This window comes from Propithecus coquereli, unplaced genomic scaffold, assembly GCF_000956105.1.
Source record: "Propithecus coquereli isolate 6110/MARCELLA unplaced genomic scaffold, Pcoq_1.0 Scaffold9, whole genome shotgun sequence".
In the NCBI taxonomy this organism is placed as follows: domain Eukaryota; kingdom Metazoa; phylum Chordata; class Mammalia; order Primates; family Indriidae; genus Propithecus; species Propithecus coquereli.
In genome coordinates this window covers 2,494,930-2,503,017 of record NW_012155284.1, presented here as the reverse complement: position 1 = coordinate 2,503,017, position 8,088 = coordinate 2,494,930, and the positions used below count along the sequence as shown (strand labels likewise).

The following is an 8,088-nucleotide window of genomic DNA, read 5'->3' as shown; positions in this document are numbered from 1 at the left end:
TTGAGTAATTTTCTCCTGAAGCACACAATGAGAGTTTCTTATTTAATATTGGTCAAGGTTGGCCATTGTGTGATTGAGAAGAGTTCAGAGTTTTCCCGAAATCTAATGAACATTTGAAAGTATCATTTTATTCTTGCTTCCACACAATGGCTCCTTTTGTAAACTATGGCCCCCGAGAGAACACGACTCCCTTTGCTGCAGTGCACCGATGGCACTTTCCCCGCTTAGGCTTCCTGGAACGCAATCCATTTTTCCCGGAGAGTATGCGAGGTGGAATGTTTGGTACACTAATAACAGAAAAAGATTCAAATAGCTTCAGAAACCACTTTTTACTGTTGTGAAAGTTGGAAAATCAAAGAACTGATACATTATTAGGAGTTTCTAGTTGAATTGTCCCCATTGGTCCTGGGCTGCCCACAAGACCGTGATCTCTGCTGCCCTTGGAGGGCCCTGGCACGGCCCACCCAGGCCTTCCCATTCTTCCCTCGGTCCTCTGTGAGATTCATCTTGGGCCACAGCCGGCCTGGATGCCGCAGATGCCACATGGCACTTGACTTGCTTCACACCTCTCAGGTGCTGCCTTGTCATCAAGTGTTTCTCCATCCCCTCAACAACCGGCTGCGAGTGCAGTTTGTGGACACGTGTCACTGCCAGCCTATACACAGATATTTAGGTCCATGGCGCCTGGTGTTGGAGGCAGAGAGCAGGTCTTGGCTGTCTTTGCCATCTAGCCCAGTGACAGGCACATAGTAGGTGTCTATGAATGTAAATTGTACTGAATGTGTAGAGGGAATAAAGAAAGAAACCAAAGGCAGAGATTCTTCTTTGCCAAAAATGTGGTTTCTGACAGGGATCAGCGAACTATAGCCCATATGGGCCAAGTTCAGCCACTGCTTGTTTTTGCAAAGCCCATGAGCTAAGAATGTGTTTACATTTTTAAATGGTTGAAAAAAATCAAAAGAAGAAGAATATTTCATGACAGGTGAAAATTATTTAAAGTTCAAATTTCAGTGTCTATAAATAAAGTTTTATTGACACACAGCCACACCCATCAGTATACATATTGTCTGTTGTGGCTTTTACACTGCCAAGAGTTGAATAGTTTGCAACAGTGATTGTGTAGCCTAAAATACTTATAATCTGTCATTTTACAGAAGGAGTTTGCTGACTCCTGCCCTGTAAGCTAAGGTCTTTCAGATAGAAATATTTGTTCTTGCTCTCTTCCAAATCTTCAGTTATACATAGGAGCATTAATAGTTACTATCTCACTGAGTTGTTTTTATTCATACTATTTATTCTTTAAAAATATTCTGGGCCACAGCGCTGCATATGATAAACCAGGAATATTCAATTCCTGCCACCTTTGAGAACATTCAACCAATTAAGTGCCTGTGATGTGCAGGTGGGAGGCAGGTCTCTGGAGATACGGTGAGGAACAAGGTAAACACAGCCTCTACCCTTGTGCTGCTAATTCTAATGTGGGGAAAAATTAAACCATCCATAACAAAAAATAAGATTTTTTTTTCATAGAGAAGCTAGAAGGTGCTCAGAGAACAGAGTGTGAATACCTTACCTTGTGTAGATGGCATCAGGGAGGGCTTCTCAGAGGAGGTGACATTTCCAGTGAGACCTGAAGGACAAGTAGGTGTCATAACAGTGAAGAGTGAGGTGACATTTACTTGGAGAGAAACAAATTTCTCTATCTTATTTAAGATAGAGGGTCTTTGTTACACCATTGAAACCTGTACGATGATTAATGCATTATTTGTACCCAAACCGCATGACCCACTTCTTCCTGTGGAGCTGGGAGTCAGAACCACTGTGCAGACTAGTATGGGAAGGAACTTGAAGCCCTAAGGGGGCTGGGCATGGTGGCTCATGCTTGTAATCTCAGCACTTCAGGAGGCTAAGGTGGGAGGATTGCTTGAGGCCAGGAGTTCTAGACCAGCCTGGGCAACATAGTGAGACCCCCATCTCCACAAAATTTTTTTTAAAAATTAGCTAGATGTGGTGGGAGGATTGCTTGAGCCCAGAAGTTCAAGGTTACAGTAAGCTACGATTGTGCCTCTGCATTCCAGCCTGGAAAACAGAACAAGACCCTGTCTAAAAAAAAAAAGTCAATGACAGCCTGTGCTCAGAATGAAGATGTGGTTTTTTCCGGTTATTCATTATTCACTTTTTAATACTCATTTTCTCATTCAGAGGAGTCACGTACATATGAAAAGCTAGCCCAATAAATTAGTCAGTGTACTGATGAATATGTTTTCACTAACTGGAGCAACAACTGATTCATGTAAATCAATGAAGAGATAAAGTAATATTGGGATAATTGATCAGATATAAACCAGTCCATAGCATAGTGAAACCTCTTACATAGGACTCCAGAATGTGTTAAATTTATAATCATAAGCAAGAAAACTATGCAGTGAATATTTGTCATTTTCACTTGTCCAGCATCCAAACACTCCTTCTATTTTGATGAATTCAAAAATGAGTGAAACCCAGGATCTTACTTCCTACTCCAGAAGCTGGAGAGAAACGATTAATCTCCCTCCAGATCCCTTGAACCCGTGTTTGGACATTTGACCAAGGCTCTGTCAATCAGATGCTCTTTCCTGGGACTTTGGATCTTCTGGGTATGATACCAAGGCCAGAGATACTCAGAGACCACGCAGAGTGGCTGGATGGAATTGAGACTGCAGGGGACGGTGACAAGTGTCCAGGGCTGATGATGTTAGGGCTGGCACCCTTTGCTAGCTGAACCTCAGGGGAGATCCTGATTGTGCCATGTGTCCCTGAGTTCCTGTCTCCAAAGCTAATTCTCCAATCTTCCTGAAATCTTTAGAGACATCTAGTGTCCTTCCAGTGTTGGTTTCATGATTTGCAAAAGCAATGGCTGCTGCATACTCTATGTGAGAATAAGATATATGGCATTATGTAAGAAGAAAACTTTATTCTATAGCTGGTCCAATTCTAGACTAGGAAGAATTAATTTAAAAATTACAGTTACTTTAAGGGTCCAACTAACAGGAAAGCATATATTTTACAAAGAATGTTGTGCTGTGACATGTTTGTTCAATGCACTTAATTGCTACTCACCCTTTCTATGGACAAAGGACTAATCAGGGACAGGCCACAGTCCCCAGGAGCCTGACAGAGAGGCAGTGGTATTCTAGAATTCAAAGAGATCTTTGAAACTATTTCATCTAAACACCTCATTTTACAATAAGAAAATTGAGGTTCTGAATGGCTGACTGATTTACCCCAAATTGCACAGCCAATTAGTGAAAGAGCAGGGATTATAATCAGATACCACTCCCGGGGAACTGTGCCTTTTAGCAGGGAAGACAGGCAGGATAGGGAAGGGGAGTGGCAAAGACGGGTATCTAGTTCAGAGAACTGAGATCACAAAGTGTCCATTTGGTTTTGAGGCCAAGGAGGTCATAGAACCAGGTGCTGAGGTCAGAGCATGGCTGCACAGAAACTCCGGGCAGGTGCTGATGCGCCGCTGCACGGTAGGCCTGGGTAGGAAGAGGACAGTCTCAGAGACAGCGCAAACCTAAGTTTCTCCTATTGCCCCCATGGCTGTATAGCTAAGGAGCCTAAGACTTTAACACCCCACTCCTCCTTCCTGTTTGTTTTTTAACTTTGTAGAAACTTCTTACCGTTCTAAAATTCTCATGAATCCAGCTGTAAGCTCTGGGACTTAGGTCCTCTCTTCCTTTGGTCTGTGTGTTGGCGTGCCTAGTTGAATCGGGTTGCAACTGGACGTGCCCCCAGTCAGTGCCACTATCTGGTTGTTAGGTAGAATTATTCCTGTAGTTTGAGGTGTTTCCACGTCTGGCAGATATTAGTTATATGGACCACTTAAGAGAACTAAAGAAATCATTTGGAGGGAGGGAATTTGACTCATTTAGACTTGAAAACAGAGATTTAAAATAAAAATAAAACTGCTTTCTCAGGCTTCGCTATCACTTTGATGTTATGTTATTGACAGATGGGCTATGTTGAAAGCACTGCTATGCCTCAGGATAAGTCATCTCTTTTGCGTGCTATTGCCCTTTAGAGTTGGGTTTTGTTTCTCCATTTGATTTATGCCCAATGGAGATCTTCTTATTTTTTAAAGTTACACTGCTGGATGAGCAAAGGACCTGCAGGGAAACCAGCCGTGAGGACTATGCACAGAATGGGGGCGTCACAGGACACAGAAGACAAGATAAAATCCAGGCCAAACTGAGACAGGCCTTAGTGGGAAATGTTCAGCATTTTACTCCTGGAAAAAGAAGAGTTCCAACAGGAACTGCTCCTATAAGGCCAAGGTTGTAGCTCCTACTTAACAAACACATAGGAGGAAGAAAGAAAACTAAGAAATGATTACTATACAATACAATCTTAAAATACAATATTAAAACTTTGAAAATATCTGGTGAGTGTTTTTACATTACAGTGTGATGAAAAGAACAAATTGTAATAATCTGTATTGAAGTAATATTTAGGTGATGGGCCAGGTACAGTCACTCACGCCTGTAATCCTAGCACTTTGGGAGGCTGAGGTGGGAGGATTGCTTGAAGTCAGGAGTTCGAGACCAGCCTGAGAAAGAATGAGACCTGTCTCTACAAAAAATAGAAAAATTAGCTGGGCGTGGTGGTGCACACCTGCTACTTGGGAGGCTGAGGCAGGAGGATCCCTTGATCCCAGGAGTTTGAGGTTGTAGTGAGCAATGATGATGCCACTGCACGCTAGCCTGGATGACAGAGTGAGACCCTGTCTCAAAAAAATACAAAAATAAAAAATAAAAAAATGTAGGTGATGATAACTATTCATTGTATAATATGATAATGTAATGATTTACAGGTTTAAGTCAGAGATGTCTTATTTCTTGGAGATTGGGGAGGTTAAGAACTAGAAAAGTAACTAATAATTAATGTAATTTTCAGTTTTGCTTCCAACTCAAAGGAAATCATTTTAAACATGAAATGTTAAAATGGTTTATGAGGACTTCATACCAATGCGATATAAATCCATATCTCTAAGTTCTGTGGAAAAATATCTATGTGTCAAAGCTCCTTGGGGGGAAAAATGCCTCCTTTTCTTTTTGTTAGAAACCCTTTCTGGTGGCTTTGATCCTAGGGAAGATTGAGTAAGTGTGTGACCGTGCAAGAGAGTTCACCCAGGACATTACCAAAGCCATATTCTGTGCAGTTTTCAAGATCTTATGCAAGGTAGAGCTATGGCTGAATTGCAATTTTAGAAAGAACAGGAAGCTGTCTTCGACATCCCAGTAGATTCCGGTTTACCGTGCTGACCACCGTTCAGCAGGGAGTTCATCAGTGTGGGTGGAGCCACTGTTCCCACAGGTCTAGTAATTTCCGGCACTGGAAGTGGACAGGACACCTTCCTTCCCCGATCCTTGGCTTGCTCCGATCCTTTGTCTTTCCTGCCCTCTGCTCTCTCTGCTTTTCTAATTTGTACACCTCCTTGGAAGCCCAGCTTAACTCTTCCATGGAGCCTTTGCTCACCACCCCCATTATGGTGCATCCCTTTTGCGAGCTCCTCTAATACTTACGTGGTAGCCGTCGTCGGGTCCTGACTTTGTACTTAGATTTCTCTTTATATGCCTTGCCTTCTCAGCAACATTTTCAGCTCTGCAAGGTCCAGGATCATGTCTTCTATCCCTGAATCTCTGAGAGTAGCCATCCTGGGACAGGCGATGAGCCCTGGATGACAGTTGACAGGCCCCCACCGAAGCTGGAGGTGGGAGAGGGTCCTGAGGGTTAGGACAGGAGAGGCTGGTGCATGTGTTGTAGGGATGGGGAACATGGCTGTACTCCAAAAGAATTAAAGGGGTAGCGAGCTGATTTGCAGTTCAGCATTATAGTAACAATACGTCAAATGTCATAGAATCAAAACATATATAATCACCACCAACGCGCAAAGGCTAAAGTGTTCGGCCAGCCTTAAAATCTATCTGAATCCCCTTAAATTGGACAATCATTTAGGTGAATGTGTATTTTTCTGGGAACCCAAACCCTTCTACCTGCCCTTCATCCAAGTGGTTCTCCCTTTCACCCTCTGCACAGGCTCCTCTTCTAGGCTCTTCCTTCCCCACCTCCTCCTCCTCTTGGTTAGCACAAGCTACTGTCCTTCAAGACCCATCTGAGCACCTGACCTCTGAGCACATACTAGACAAGACGATTTGGTTTGCTAGTGACAGAAACCCAGCTCAAAGTGGCTCAGGCAGGAAAGAGGGGTTATCAGGCAGGGTGCAACTTGCCCTCTGGGATATCTATAAGCGGCAACTCAGCTTCCTCTGTCCATTTCTCATCCCTAAAATCCTCAGCATGACGGCTCACTGTAAAACTCGCAGAGAAGCAGCAGCAGCATGCGGAGAAAGGGCTGCCTTCAGATTTCCAAATCTAGACTCAGTTTCAGGCTTGTTTTGGGATTCCCGAGTTACCCACGACCTCATAATACCCCTTACCTTCAGCTAGCTTGAGAAGGTTTCTATTACTTGCTATGAAGACACATGGACCTGACAAAATGAAATGAGGTTCTGGAATGCAGGTGTGAAAGGAAGAGTACAACTCCTCCTCAGCTGATCTTTGATCGGAGCAGGAAAACTTGGGGTGCCGCTGGGGCATATTACGCGACTCAGAAAGCTTTCGCTGAGAATCGTTTGAGCGTAGGGCAAGATTCGAGGTCTGTGAGTGTAACAGATGCTCTTGGTGCCTCATGTCACATCCCTGTGGACCACCTCTGATTTCAGACAGGCCCCGTGACTTGCAACAGCAAGCTGAGAATGCAGCCTTCAAAGGCTTTCTTCTCCTCTCCTGTTTTACTCTCACCTCTTGCTAATTCCTGCTTCCTAGGGTTGCATCTCAAACTAACTACCTGTCCCCAGACTTGGTCTAGCGTCTGCTTTAAGGGAAACTTAACCTAAGATAGAGAGATATGTAAGATATGGTATTTGCTCATAGAAGACTTACGCGTTTAGTTGGAGTATTTGAACAAATATTCCTGGCAAATGACAAAGTAAAATTAAAAGGCAGATTTCAATTAAATGACACGAGTAGTACAGATTCTAGTCCATTACGGTTCATAGAGATTTTATGAAATTTTAGTAATAATTCTTTCACTTCTGATCGCTCTAACCAGGAAGATTTGGTTCTTCCAGAATTATTATTTTTTTGGATATTTTATTAATCTCATATCTCACCAAAGCACTCTGTTCTCAGCGAAGTATGAAGAGGTGGGATTGGGTACACTTTGTACCATATCCTTAGTGATCTGTAATTATATCCTGTCATTCAACTGCTATTCTATTCAACTTTATAGAGCTTAAACATCCCTTAACATTTTACTTCTCCCTAATACTAAATGGAACACTTAGGTCTTCACAAAATCATCTTAGAGCATGTCATGAGAGTAAACAAAATAAATTCAAGTTACCATTTTGTACTTGAGGCCAATTATTTTAAAGGAAAAAGAAAGAGATTTAATTTTTGTTTTAAAGTAACAAATATACTTTTAATTGATCTCTGATAAAAATTACTGGGGGAAGGTCAGTAATCATGTTAGTCCTTAATGTGTTAGTCCTTAACCTGTAACCTGAACAGCCTTGAGGAAGTGGGTTAACTGGTTATTTTCACTATTTCACATCATTCACAGTATTAGAGAAAACATAAAGATTGTATCAATTTAGGTTAAATGCATGGTTGGCAACCAAATCCAGTCTCTTGTATTCCATACTTTTTCTTTAGTTCTTCTATTGTGGTGTAAGCTTCCATGGCACCTTCCTTGGCAGTCCCTTTTAGTGCATTCCAGGCACTCCACTTGCCTTTGCCTTTGAGATCCAAAATCCTAGGTCATTCTATATTTATGTCACCCGCAGTCATTTGTTTGTAGCAGCTGTAAATGAACAGCATCTCATCATCTGCTGGCTTGGTCTTGAGGCACTTAAAATTCTCAGCAGCTTTCTCCAGTTCATGCTGAGACATACCAGTGGGGAGGATGCAAGGATTCCCAGGAGCCCACTGAGAAGGTGAGGAGCAGGAAGCTATTGGAAGTTGATTTTTTTTTTTTTTTTT

General features: G+C 42.4%; 1 pseudogene; it reads right to left on the bottom strand.

The window, feature by feature from the left end:
• Positions 1-7,704: 7,704 nt before the first annotated feature.
• On the bottom strand, positions 7,705-7,998 carry LOC105826490 (annotated as a pseudogene).
• Positions 7,999-8,088: the final 90 nt, after the last annotated feature.